This window comes from Podarcis melisellensis (assembly GCF_964234715.1).
Source record: "Podarcis melisellensis genome assembly, chromosome: 13".
NCBI classification, from domain to species: domain Eukaryota; kingdom Metazoa; phylum Chordata; class Lepidosauria; order Squamata; family Lacertidae; genus Podarcis; species Podarcis melisellensis.
In genome coordinates, this window is record NC_138545.1 from 34,534,952 (window position 1) to 34,549,595 (window position 14,644).

General features: G+C 44.4%; 2 protein-coding genes across 3 annotated transcripts in view; one reads left to right on the forward strand and one right to left on the reverse strand.

Annotated features, from left to right (window-relative positions):
* Nucleotides 1-2,387, reverse strand: part of GIP (gastric inhibitory polypeptide) — a gene marked incomplete at its 3' end in the record, with an annotated part of 33,541 nt that extends 31,154 nt beyond the window's left edge. The window contains exon 1 of the mRNA XM_081884460.1: nucleotides 2,317-2,387. The remainder of the gene's footprint in view (nucleotides 1-2,316) is intronic.
* Nucleotides 1-14,644, forward strand: part of IGF2BP1 (insulin like growth factor 2 mRNA binding protein 1) — an 81,622-nt gene that overhangs the window by 6,453 nt on the left and 60,525 nt on the right. The gene's annotated exons all lie outside the window — the stretch shown is intronic.

Consider the following 14,644-nt stretch of genomic DNA (forward strand, 5'->3'; position numbering starts at 1 on the left):
ATACAGTGTTACCTTGAGTTACATACACTTCAGGTTACATATGCTTCAGGTTACAGACTCCGCTAATCCAGAAATAGTACCTCGGGTTAAGAACTTTACCTCAGGATGAGAACAGAAATCGTGCTCCAGTGGCATGGTGGCAGCAGGAGGCCCCATTAGCTAAAGTTGTGCTTCAGGTTAAGAACAGTTTCATGTTAAGAATGGACCTCCAGAATGAATTAAGTACTTAACCTGAGGTACCACTGTATTGACTGGTTTCCAATCCAGGAACTGTTCATAGAGTTAAAGATGTGCCCCAAAAGTAGCCCTACTTAGAGGCAATAAAAATGGGAAAAGGTTGGTGTGAAGCAGTTACCCCTAAAGGCTAGAGAGCCAACATGTGACAAGGAAAATTTCACGTCTTGCTTCATTGCTGGATCACTTCTATTGATCCCATGCATACTTTTTCTGCACGGAGCACTGCAAATTCACATGAGGAAGATCCCATGGATCAAGAAAAGTATGTCTTGTCTTCAGCTTGGACCTGGTACCTTTTGAGCAATGTGAATGAATTGGATCTTCCTGGTTGAAATTTTTAATTTTTAAAGTTAGAGAGGCATAGGCAGTCCAAACCTATGCATTTTACTCAGAAGTAAGTCCCAATATGTTCAGTAGGGCTAAGTCTCAGGGAAAGTGCAGCCTTAGTAGAATTCTAAGCACCTATTTAATTCTTAAGAGTTTCAACTGAAGAGGGGAACGAAGGGGGCAGTTTTTCACTGGTTAGAAAAGTGTTCATATTTTACATAAAGGAAAAATAGAAGTTTTAGGAGAATTCACAAGTAATTCTTGTTTTGCATTTGCAGGGAAACATATCTCAAATGATAAATGCCATTCTTCCCAAGCCCCTTTTTATGTATTTATTTTCCCCAAACTTCCCAAAATACCCAGAAAAATGGATGCTTTTCAGAATTGTGGCAGCAAAGAGCTGGGAAAGTTTGGAAAACGGAAGAGATTCTTGAAAAAAATAAGACAAATTCAGCATTTAAAAATCCCAAGCACCTAAGAGAGAGAATCAACGCCAAGACCACTTATAGGAGGTTCTATTTATTGGTAGCTAATAACTAGCCTGCTCAGCAGATACATGCTGACTTTATGAGTTGAATGTGTTTCCCTTGGTGACACCACAAAAGATTTCTTAAGTCTTAATTCCTTACCTGGGAGTAAGCCCCACTGAGCATAGTGGGGCTTTCCTCCAAGGAAATGTGCAGGTTTACAAATACAGATTGAACGGCATGCCCTATTAAATTTAGTGAACTTTTGTGGGGGTTTTTTAAAGAGAGGGGGAAGCATTGGTGGGAAAGTTCAGAGTTTCCTGAAAGGGTAGTGACACTTGCAACAAAGCAGCCAATATTTGCTTTAGAAGAGGCGTAGAATGATAATTGGTTCTAGAAGTTGTGATACCTACAAGTTGTAGCCCTCTAAAAAGATGGCGTGCTAAAGATTTGGGAAAAGAAAGTGGAGCTTCTTAGTTGTACAGCGGTACCTTGGGTTAAGTACTTAATTGGTTCCGGAGGTCCGTTCTTAACTTGAAACTGTTCTTAACCTGAAGCACCACTTTACTAATGGGGCCTCCTGCTGCCGCCACGCCGCCGGAGCACGATTTCTGTTCTCATCCTGAGGTAAAGTTCTTAACCCGAGGTACTATTTCTGGGTTAGTGGAGTCTGTAACCTGAAGCATATGTAACCCGAAGTACCACTATAATTTGTTTTCAGTTTTACACCACATACTGTATAGTTAAATGGCAGTGACCGTGATTCCTGGGGTCTAAGATGCTGCATTTATGAAGAGAGGAAGGTACTTGTGCATATTGGTGAGGCAGAACTTTGAAAACCAGGATCCTTTACCCAGGACAGGGGAATTGTGCCCTTTTCTTTTTGAGCTGTCTATTCCCCCACATTGCAGCTTGCTACTTGAGAAACATTAGCCCCATGTCTTCCCTAGGGTTCACAGCATTTGCCAAATGGTTCTTTGGGTCCTGTTGTCGTGTTGAGTTCTCTGCATATTTGAGGACCTCTGACATAGAATAGGCCAGGGTGATGATTTGGGTTTGGATGTGTGGGTATTCCTACCACAAGCCGGTGCGTATTTAGCTAGGAGTAAACCTTATTTGTGGATGCAGGCGGCGCTATGGTCTAAACCACAGAGCCTAGGACTTGCTGATCAGAAGGTTGGCGGTTTGAATCCCCGTGACGGGGTGAGCTCTCGTTGCTCGGTCCCTGCTCCTGCCAACCTAGCAGTTCGAAAGCACGTCAAAGTGCAAGTAGATAAATAGGTACCGCTCCCACAGGAAGGTAGAACGGCGTTTCCGTGCGCTGGTCTGGTTCGCCAGAAGCGGCTTAGTCATGCTGGCCACATGACCCGGAGGTCATGAGCGAGGTGAGCGCACAACCCCAGAGTCGTCTGCGACTGGACCTAACAGTCAGGGGTACCTTTACCTTTAAACCTCATTTTACTTAGTCGGATGCAGTTCTGAGTAAACGATTTGTAGTGTTTTGGGGTAGGCTTCAGCTGTAGCACCCCAGTTGGTAACAAATAGGACTTCCCTTTCCACCCCTCTCCAGTGGCAGGGAAGCAGAATCCCGTCATAATGGGATTATAAATAACAGAACCTGCTATTCCCAAGGAAGATAGTACAGTGGTACCTCGGGTTACAGACGCTTCAGGTTACAGACGCTTTAGGTTACAGACTCCGCTAATCCAGAAATAGTACCTCGCGTTAAGAACTTTACCTCAGGATGAGAACAGAAATCGTGCGCCAGCAGCGCGGCAGCAGCAGGAGGCCCCATTAGCTAAAGTGGTGCTTCAGGTTAAGAACAGTTTCAGGTTAAGAACAGACCTCCAGAATGAATTAAGTTCTTAACCTGAGGTACCACTGTAGTGGATTAGTGAACTAGGCGACCCACAGGGTGCCTTCCAACTCTACAATTCTATGATGCATTTGGTGGTGGTTTTGCCATTCTATGGGATGAGCAGTGTCTATTTATCTGAACCTCAGTGTCCCTTTTTCTTATTGCTTGTCTTAATACTTGAGTTTTGTCTTGAAGACTGTGGATCTGCTAGGAGAAGGTGGGCAAATTGTTTGGCACCCAAGATCATTCATGTGTTCTCAGCTTCAATTCCAGCGTCTCTTGGTGTTGCTGAGAGAAAGTCCCCCATCTGAGACCTTGGAGAGATGTGGCCAGTCATTTTAGACCATCATGGACCAGTGCTCTGACTCATAGATATAAGGCCCTCTTCCTACATGAAAGTGGTGGTGGTCTTACTTTATGAAGTTCTGGTGGGAAATGTCAATGGCTTCATGTTTCAGGAATTCTTGCAATCATAAAGGGTATGGAAACCAAGCCTTGTGGGGAACGGTTGAGGGAACTGGGTATGTTTAGGAGGAGACTGAGATGAGATATGATAGCCATCTTCAAATATCAAAATGGCTGTTTTCTCCTGCTGCGGAGGGTAGGATCTGAATCAGTGGACTATCCTTCCTTGGAGGTTTTTAAGCAAAGGTTAGGCGGCCATCTGCCATGGATGTTTTCATTGTGATTCCTGCATTGCAGGAAGTTGGACTAGATGACCCTTGGTACACCTTCGAACGCTACATTTCTGTGCTCTCTAATGCTGCATTCTTTGGTGTATTAGAGCAAGAGAAAAAAGTTAGGATTCTATTCCAAGTGATGCAAAGGAGATCCACTTTCCTTTCAGCCGAGTGCTTAAGAACATCTTCTTTAATATCACTTTTTTGAAGTCTGTAGTCAAGGGTGTTTAAAAACCTCTGCTGGACGCTTCATTAATGGAACAATCCAACTAAGAAGATTCAGATTTAAGATTGGGTTTAAATCAGTTTATGCTTCAGCAGCTAGTAAGATGTTAGATGTACACAGCTAGTAAGATGTTAGATGTATATACAGTACAGTCGTACCTTGGTTCTTGAACTTAATCCGTTCCGGAAGTCCATTCGACTTCTGAAAAAGTTCGAAAACCAAGGCACTGCTTCCGATTGGCTGCAGGAGCTTCCTTCAGCTAATTGAAAGCCGCACCAGACATTCAGCTTCCAAAAAATGTTCGCAAACAGGAACACTCACTTCCGGGTTTGCAGTGTTTGGGAGCCAAAACGTTCAAGTCGCAAGGCGTTTGACAACCAAGGTACGACTGTAAGTGTAAAGCACTTTTAAAGTGCATTGCTTTCCTTCAAAGAATCCCGGGAACCACAGTATACCCCTCACAAAACTACAATTCTCAATCCTTAATGAGTTACACGATTCTTTGGAGCAAAACAAAGTTCTTTAAATGCATGTGTATGCAGAACATGTCACCATTAAATCTTTGGGATTTAAGCCCTGGTCTTTATTTATTTCACTGGGACTTAGGCATGTTTTTCCTCTGGCATGAAAGATGAATTCAAGACAAATATTTTGTCTAGATCTGAATAGACATTTCTTTTTCTGCGGCTTTTGCTGATCCCACTTCCCAACTAATGCAGAATACGTATGAATGACAAAATTGCCTCCTGACAATCTTAGGAAAGAGGTTGAATCAAAAACATGTTTTGTCTTGATCCAGCCTTGCGTTGAACCTTCCAGAAGACTAACTCAGCTTGTGCAAATTCACTGACTTTGAGCTGGGGGAAAAAGTTTACATGAACCTGTACAAGATTGGTTGGAAGCCAATAAGATACAGAATCGCCTTGAGGAATCTAGAGAGTCAGATTCCTGCTATTTGCATAGTTTCGGGCGAGTCACTATTTCTCATTCTGAGATCTCCATCAGCAAAATAGAAATAATTCTGAGTTTACTCTAAGGAGAATTACGAGAACACAAACAAGAGTAAGAATCTAGAGAGCTGGCCAGTTAGAGAGCTAGATAGCCCAATGGTTAAAAGATGGTTGTAGAAGAATCGTGGTTCTGAGGGTTGTGGCTTTAGTAAGTGAAGTAACAAAAAGGCAGATCTTTCAAATATCTCTACTTTCCGAGAGGTGGTGCATGAGGTTTACTGGTAAAAAATTTCCAGCATACAGTGGTACCTCGGGTTAAGTACTTAATTCGTTCCGGAGGTCCATTCTTAACCTGAAACTGTTCTTAACCTGCAGCACCACTTTAGCTAATGGGGCCTCCTGCTGCTGCCATGCCGCCGGAGCACAATTTCTGTTCTCATCCTGAAGCAAAGTTCTTAACCTGAGGTACTATTTCTGGGTTAGTGGAGTCTGTAACCTGAAGCGTATGTAACCCGAGGTACCACTGTAGTTGAGTTGTACATAATTTTATGTCTGAGGAGTGTGTTGAATATCACAGGTTAAGCTTTTTGTTCACGTATATTCTTTTGATCCATTATACCATATATGTACATAGAATTGGTCTATTAACATTAAAAAGGTAAGGAGGAAAGAGAGAGGTGGGGCGTGGGGAGGGAAAGAAATTAATTCAGACAAACATGTGAGAGTAGTATTAGAAACTCAGATATGTAATCTAGGTGCCAAACGGTTCCTTAAGCCAAGGTTGCAGTCACCAAAGCAGAAAGCCTAGTTTCCATTTTGGGGCAAGATGGCTCTAAAGTCTTATTTTTCAAATGATGGACTGACTGTGGTTGATTCTCAGTTACATATCTGGCTAGTTCAGATGACAACCTTGAGCAAGGTTAAGAGCTTTGAGAACTTAAAGAAGAAAAGTCACTCGATCCAGGGACCATCCACATATAATTGGGGTTGCTCGTGCGTAAGTTGCCGCTACTCTTGGGCAAAGTTGCCTGGTTAAACCTTTCCCTGGCTGCACAGCCCTTACTCCGCGGCTGTGTCAGTCACTGGCAGAATCCGTCAGTGGGCGTTTCCTGAACTTCTTCCAGCATAAAGGTTCTTTGACGCCAAGTCTCCGCCTAGCCTCCCTGCGCGGAAGTCTTCTGCGCAGGGTGGGCGTGACCAGCGGAGGACCCGTGCTCTCCCCACTGGTCTCTGTAGAAGAGTTCTGGAGCCATCTCTCCGAAGCCCTCCCCTGCTCCCCTTTCTTCCTGGTGTCACGCTGATTTCCTTCCTCAGTAGATGAGTTCCCTCTCTCCCTGCTGGGCCCTTCTCCGGCATCGCTGGGGAGCCTTACCTCCACTCCTGGCTCCGATGGTAGTTCCCTGACATATATATTGGCCTATTCTGACCTCTTTTTCTTAATGGTGACAACTCCTGCTCACGCTGCACAGAAAAAGCAATATGGTTCCTGAAATTCATTCTGATTGTGTGGATAAAACATAACCGGTTGAATTCTACAGAATGGGGTATTAGTGTGTGAAAACACTCCAGATCCAATGATCCTGGTGCCCAGGAATCTTCACTTGGTCAGAAGTGGTCTAAAGCCAGGTGCAAAATACACCTGGTGTGTGGTTAATTTTGAACACCCAAATACTGAAAAAGAGGAGGAGGCAAGGAAAAGAGAGGGTGGAAAAATTAGAGCTATTCCTGTTAGTATCAGAGCTTAGTGACCCAGAGGTGTGCAGTGTTTTTAATTTTTTTAAAAATATACCGTATTGTTTGCTCTATAAGATTCACTTTTTCCCTCCTAATAAGTAAGGGGAAATGTATGTGCGTCTTATGGAGCGAATGCAGGCTGCGCAGCTATCCCAGAAGCCAGAACAGCAAGAGGGATTGCTGCTTTCACTGCGCAGCTGTTCTGGCTTCTGAGATTCAGAATAATTTTTTTCTTGTTTTCCTCCTCCAAAAACTAGGGGCGTCTTGTGGTCTGGTGCGTCTTATAGAGCGAAAAATACGGTATATCAGATTTTTCAAATTTAAATCAGGTTTTAAAAAATTTAAATTGGATTTTTAAAATAAAATACTTTTGGAGGAAAAATATTTCTAAAGATAGTTTTCTATTTAAGTTATATTCCACTCCAAAGGCTATTCATCAGGAAATAAGGATTTGTTTTAAGTTTTTCGCGTGTGCTAAAACTCAGCCGAAGGTTTTTTTAAAAAATCGTTTAACCACATCAGTTAACAAACATGGATACATATGCTATAATGTTATTAACGTTATAGATAAATAAATTGTTTAAATTGTTATTAAGAAAATGATTATATTTCTCCTTCCAATAAAGTACAGCAGAAAAGTTGTCCAAATATAAACAGTTAACTTATTAAACCTCACAATAAATTCATAATTATCTGTGTATTTCTAATAATATAACCAAATCAGTAATTTTTGATAGAACTATAAAAACTACTCTGAAAGTTTATTATTCCAAAAACGAAACCTTTATCTATTAAATTTTAAGATTATACCAGCAAGAATGAGTCTTTCTGTAAAAAAATGATTTAAATCAAGTCTTACTGACTAGTGATTTAAATTGTGATTTAAATCAATTTGACTTAAATCATATCCACCCTGGACCAAGTGAGGATGGGCAGTCTGAACAATCTGTGTCTGAGCACCATGTTGTTCAGACTGAAGAGCCAGCTCAGAGCCAGCAGCTTTATAACACTCGGTGGAATCCTATTGGCTCCTTGTGTCACCTGATTTTGCTATCTGGTAGGTACAGAGACTGATACAGAGATAGGTGCCCAGGTCCCATTGCTAGAGTTCTGTTTGGGACCTCTGGCCTCTCACACAAGCCAAATTCAGCTGTCTCCAGGGTTATTGTGTTAAAGGATCCTACCAGCGACCCTGCCCCCTTCCATCCAAGCACATGGGCCCAGGTTCCTGTAAGGAAGGGACGTGGGTGGCGCTGTGGTCTAAACCACTGGGCCTCTTGGGTTCACTCATCGGAAGGTTGGCAGTTCGAATCCCCGCGACGGAGTGAGGTCCTGTTGCTCTGTCCCAGCTCCTGCCAATCTAGCAGTTTGAAAGCACACCAGTGCAAGTAGATAAATAGGTACCGCTCTGGCGAGAAGGTAAACGGTGTTTCCATGCGCTCTGGCACTCGTCACGATCCTCCGTGCGCCAGTAGCGGTTTAGTCATGCTGGCCACTTGACCCGGAAAACTGTCTGTGGACAAACGCCAGCTCCCTCAGCCTGAAAGCAAGATGAGTGTCGCAACCCCGTAGTCGCCTTTGACTGGACTTAACTGTCCAGGAGTCCTTTACCTTTACGGAAGGCTAGCATTCAGTGAGTGTACACACACAGTGCGCTTCTTGCCCTTACCACAATATGTAGAAATTAATGACTTCGGTTAACCATTCTAAACTCAAAATGATTTTGAAAAATTGTAAGGAGTTGCCAGTCGCCAGGACAAATACATGAGCAGGTGTTAAGTCTTGTCTGCAGTCATCCATATGACATCAAAACAGATTTGCAAAGCCTTTTGCGTTCCAGTTTCAGCTCACATTCACAGGGTGTACCGGAGCTCAGATCCTTAAGATCATTTTTCCATAGTGTCTGCTGCGACTGAGACAGACAGAGATTACTGCACTGTTGTCAATAAATGATATGAATAGGGAGCATGCATTATTGACTTAAGAAGGCTAGCCCTGGACAAAGTTTGAGATCGCTAATGTAGAGCTTGGGACACAGTCTGTGCAAGTTTGTGTACACAGAGCTGCAAAATCTGAGAACAGTAGAAGTGAAGTTCCCCCTGGGTTTACTCTTTCTGGGTAGTTTTCCACTATCTAACAAGTTGAGAATAGCTAGAGGCCAAAGGAACACAACTCCCAATCAGATTTTCAGATCAGTTAAGATGAAGATGTATTGCTTGGATTCAAAGCCACGTTCATTCAGCCCAGCTGAATAAGACTTCTGGGTTGCATTGCCAATCTATCAGCATATACCGTATTTTTTTAAGTAATTAAATGTCTAAACAGGTGACAAGGAAAAAAAGAAAAGAGCAATTTGTTTGCAAACAGAGAGAAAAGAGTAAGTTGTCACAATCGGTAAGGAAGACAGCTATATAATGTATTAAGTAATAATAAAACATAGCAAGAGGGAAAGGATATGTAGTTTATAATTACAACATACCATGGCCTAAATACAAACAACTGCAAGTTTTTATTTCCAAAAAATATATACAAAGCATTATATAGCATTTCTAAGCAACTTAATGTTTTTTAAACCTCTAAGCAGTCTACACTCTAAGCAGTGTACAGTTTTAAAAAAATCGATATTGTTAAAACAAAAATGCAGCCCCAAACCAATAAAACTGCAGTATAAAAGAGCATATAAAATCAAATAAAACAGGTAGTCATGGGCCACAAACACATAAAATAGTGTCCAGTCTGATGGGTCAGGGAAAGTGCAGATATCAAAAGCAAATTGTGGTAGCTGGTTCACGTATGGCATAGCGAAGGGCATTCCAAAATACAGGGGCAATAGGAGAAAACACCCATTTTCAGCTCACTGCCCTGTGATACTCAGTAGGGTGTGATGTCAGGAGTAAAAATTTCCCTGATCTAAGTGATCTTACAGGTGCAGGTGGTCTTTCAGGCAGTCTAGTTCCCAGGTTTTTCAGGGCTTTTATATGTTAATATAAAAGACCTTGGACATGGCCTGGAAAGTGTTTGGGTATTGAATTTTATCCATAGAGCCCAGATAGCAAACTAAAACTTCACGAGAAGCTGTGTCAGTTGTTGCTCAAAGCAACTGCTTACAGCATGAGAGCAAGTGGGGAAATACATAAAGCGGCACAAATGGATAAGTCAATGCGCCCACCCAAACGTACACACCAGAGTCTTAGTTGGCCAGTCACAATTAACTGCTTCCCATAAGGGCAGGATTTCTTGAATCCTGACAAGACAGAAGTACTGTTTTTGGGGGACAGGAGGCGGGCAGGTGTGGAGGATTCCCTGGTCCTGAATGGGGTAACTGTGCCCCTGAAGGACCAGGTGCGCAGCCTGGGAGTCATTTTGGACTCACAGCTGTCCATGGAGGCACAGGTTAATTCTGTGTCCAGGGCAGCTGTCTGCCAGCTCCATCTGGGACGCAGGCTGAGACCCTACCTGCCCGTGGACTGTCTCACTAGAGTGGTGCATGCTCTGGTTATCTCCCGCTTGGACTACTGCAATGCACTTTACCTGGAGCTACCTTTGAAGGTGACCTGGAAACTACAGTTAATCCAGAATGCGGCAGCTAGACTGGTGACTGGGAGCGGCCATTGAGACCACATAACACCGGTCTTGAAATACCTACATTGGCTCCCAGTACGTTTCCAAGCACAATTCAAAGTGTTGGTGTTGACCTTTAAAGCCCTAAACGGCCTTGGTCCAGTATATCTGAAGGAGCGTCTCCACCCCCATTGTTCTACCGGGACACTGAGGTCCAGCTCTGAGGGCCTTCTGGTGGTTCCCTCACTGCGAGAAGCCAAGTTACAGGGAACCAGGCAGAGGGCCTTCTCGGTAGTGGCGCCCTCCCTATGGAATGCCCTCCCACCAGATGTCAAAGAGAACAACAACTACCAGACTTTTAGAAGACATCTGAAGGCAGCCCTGTAGGGAAGCTTTGAATGTTAGATGTATTACAATATTTTAATATTTTGTTGGAAGCCGCCCAGAGTGGCTGGAGAGGCCCAGCCAGATGGGCGGGGTATAAATTATTATTATTATTATTATTATTATTATTATTATTATTATTATTATTCCTCATCCGAAATATGGTGATCAGTCAGATGTGGATTTTTCTTTCCCCTATTATTGCAATTAATAGGTTTAGATTTAGGTTGGCAGATAGTTTGACTGTTGCTGTCTTATAATGTAGCCCAGCAGATTCAGTTTTGGATGTGGGCCTGGAAGGTTTGGTTTTCAGCCCTCAAGCTTCTCCAGATCGTCAGTCTAAAACAGGCTCCTATCACATGTTAGCCTTTGTGGGGTAATCCCAAAATCTCGATTCAAAGGTAACATAAATGAATATATTTATTTGTTTCAACGATAAGTAATAACGAAACCCCAGGTTTTGCCAAGGTAAGGAGTAGCAGCAATATATTGTAAAGGTAAAGGGACCCCTGACCATTAGGTCCAGTCGTGACCGACTCTGGGGTTGCAGCACTCATCTGGCTTTATTGGCTGAGGCGTACAGCTTCCAGGTCATGTGGCCAGCATGACTAAGCCACTTCTGGCGAACCAGAGCAGCGCACGGAAATGCCGTGTACCTTCCCGCTGGAGCTATATATCTACTTGCACTTTGACGTGCTTTTGAACTGCTAGGTTGGCAGGAGCAGGGACCGAGCAACGGGAGTTCACCCCGTCGTGGGGATTCGAACTGCCCAAGCAAGGGTCCATAAAACAGCTCACTATGTTTGTTTTAAAAAATAAGTCTGAAAAAAATACGTAGTTGCGAAAGCAATTAAAGTCACTGTTCTGGTGATTTTTTTCTTTCCTTACAGAAACTGCATTCGCTAATTTTAAAAAAATCGGCTTTTAGTGGATCTGAGCAGTAGTTCATAATCAGTTTCACCTTCTTGTAGCATATGAGGGAGAGATCCTCTACTATACTTCCCAAGAAAGCTGAAAATAGGAGCTCATATCTCAAACTTCCTAAATGGACCATTGTAGTGGGGTAGGAAAGCTGAGAATAATGCCAATATATTTCACATCTGTCAACCAGTGCATCCCTTTGGTTTCAGGTAGTACATGGGTGGATGAATCTAAAGAGCCCTGGACACAAATTGTCATGGCCCTCTAGCAGTTATGGTGGCTCTCATTTGTATTTAGCACTAACTCTGGATGTTAGATGCAGGTGGTAAAGGTAAAGGGACCCCTGACCGTTAGGTCCAGTCGTTACCGACTTTGGGGTTGGCGTACAGCTTCTGGGTCATGTGGCCAGCATGACTAAGCCACTTCTGGCGAACCAGAGCAGCGCACGGAAATGCTGTGTACCTTCCCGCTGGAGCTATATATCTACTTGCACTTTGAGGTGCTTTCAAACTGCTAGGTTGGCAGGAGCTGGGACCGAGCAACGGGAGCTCACCCCGTCACAGGGATTCGAACCACCAACCTTCTGATCGGCAAGTCCTAGGCTCTGTGGTTTAACCCACAGCGCCACCCGCGTCCCGTTGCTTGGTCCCAGCTCCTGCCCACCCAGCAGTTCGAAAGCACGTCAAAGTGCAAGTAGATAGATACCGCTGCGGCAGGAAGGTAAACAGCGTTTCTGTGTGCTGCTCTGGTTTCACCAGAAGCGGCTTAGTCATGCTGGCCACATGACCCGGAAAAACTGGCTGCGGACAGACGTCGGATCCCTTGGCCAGTAATGCGAGATGATCGCTGCAGCCCCAGTGTTGTTAGCGTCTGGACTTAACTGTCAGGGGTCCTTTACCTTTACTTTTACCTTGGATTCCGAAAGCCTTGGTGCTCGGATGTTTTGGCTCCTGAAGTCAAACGGACTTTGGAAGTCAAACGGACTTCTGGAATGGATACCGTTCAGCTTCCAAGGTACGACTGTACTTGATTTTGACCAAACTACGTCTTTTGAAGTCCATTTTGCTCTAGGAACTTTAAAAAACAACCACCAGTGCCCTAGTGCCTTGGTGGGATACCTGTGGCCTGTAGATGTTAGACATGTCCAATAATCTTAGTCTATGCTGCCTGGGAATGATGGAAGCTGGTGCCCAACAGTATTGACATAGCTACAGGCTGCCCATCCCCGCCCTGTGGTGGTTAACAGAGCTAGAGCGAGGATGGGGCCCTGTTGGTTTTTAAAGTCTGGATGAAACCTTCCTTGGAGGGGTGACTCATGGGTGCTGAAACTGACTCATCTCGAAAGAAAGTGCTGAGAAACACCGTGACAGTTTCTCAAATCTTCAGACATTACCTTGGGCGTTGGCCTCAGCTGACTGTGGCGAAGCTGGCAAGGGACTGTGTCTCAATTTGCCTTGAGAAGAGTCTTTTTTGGCGGTCTCTTGTAGGGATGAGCACTCCAGGAGACAGGGTGTGAAGGGTGGGCAGCTCATCATCATTGACAACAAAGGCGCTAGCCAGTAGATTCCTGCGATGGTTGCTCAACTCTATCGCAGGGAGCGCTTCTTGATCGCAACAGCCTCATTATACAGTCATACCTTGGAAGTTGAACAGAATCCGTTCCAGAAGTCCATTCGACTTCCAAAATGTTTGGAAACCAAAGCGCAGCTTCTGATTGGCTGCAGGTAGCTCCTGCAGCCAATCTGAAGCCCCGTCGGACGTCCGGCTTCCAAAGAACGTTTGCAAACTGGAACACTCACTTCTGGGTTTGCGGCGTTTGGGAACCAAAATGTCCAAGTACCAAGGCGTTTGACAACCAAGGTATGACTGTACAGTGGTACCTCAGGCTACATACGCTTCAGGTTCCAGACTCTGCTAACCCAGAAATATTACCTCGGGTTAAGAACTTTGCTTCAGGATGAGAACAGAAATCGTGCTCCGGTGGCGTGGCAGCAGCAGGAGGCCCCATTAGCTAAAGTGGTGCTTCAGGTTAAGAACAGTTTCAGGTTAAGAATGGACCTCCGGAACGAATTAAGTACTTAACCCGAGGTACCACTGTATAGGGGAAAGAACCTCCATTTCCTCAGCAATGGTGCATTGCCATTTTGGTGCCCGAAAAAGGCAAGGAAGCTTGCCAAACAGGTGGGCTTCCTTGAGGAGCGTCACTCGGATGCCGTGCTACAAACAAGCAACAACCATCCACACACGTACGACGCCACAAATGTCTCTGTATGTAGAGCATGTTGCGAATGGGTAAAGCCAAATTTCAGGCAGCCAGGAATGTTCATCACTCATTATTTTATCCTTGCAGCTGACCACACGTGGTTTTCCGCATCTCACAGAAATGTGGTTGTGGTGGTGGTGATGATAAGATAGCATCCCATCTGCTCTGGGGTGGCTTGAGTGGTAGATCTTGCCCAGAAAAATAAACACCCTGGGTGACTGGCTAATGGCTAAGCTTCATCATCTGATCCCTTCCGTGCAGTGAATTATTGTCACCTTGTAACATAGCCTTTTGGGATCAGCTGTCAGACCACCAGTATTCATTTCAGCCCTGGGACCACAGCTTGGACTGGCTATGCAAAATGTGCCTTTCCACCGGTTTGCATTGTTTCCTACTAGGAGACGCAGGCCATCGGTCCACCCCTCTTCTGGTTTTGCTCCCCAGCCACATTGTAGCACCCACCTTTTCTTGTTTCATGGCCTGTGTGATGTGTCCCCCCCAAAAAAAAGATCTCCTTCATCTCCTTGCCCGGCTTCTGTCAACACCGGGTCCTGTGGATTTCCATCGTGCGCTTGTGAAATTCCGACTTAATTCATAAAAGTCCAGGGACTCGGAAGAACGAAGGCAACCACAGCAGGCAAAGCTCAAGTTTGTTTTTTAAAATGGAGGTGAGGAGGAGGGTACCTCAAGCGCCCTTTTGCTCTTTCAGGAAATGGGTCATTTGTTTTATTGCAGCTGACACTTGAGAGCCATGACATGGATCAGGAACAAAGTGAATTAGCTGCATTTACGGCACATTGAGGTGGGCACAGTGGATCTGAAATACAGTGGTACTTGGGTTTACATACGCTTCAGGTTACATACACTTCAGGTTACAGACTCTGCTAACCCAGAAATAGTACCTCTGGTGAAGAACTTTACCTCAGGATGAGAACAGAAATTGTGCTCCGGTGGCCTGGCGGCAGCAGTGACAAACCCTATTAGCTAAAGTGGTGCTTCAGGTTAAGAACAGTTTCAGGTTAAGAACGGACCTCCA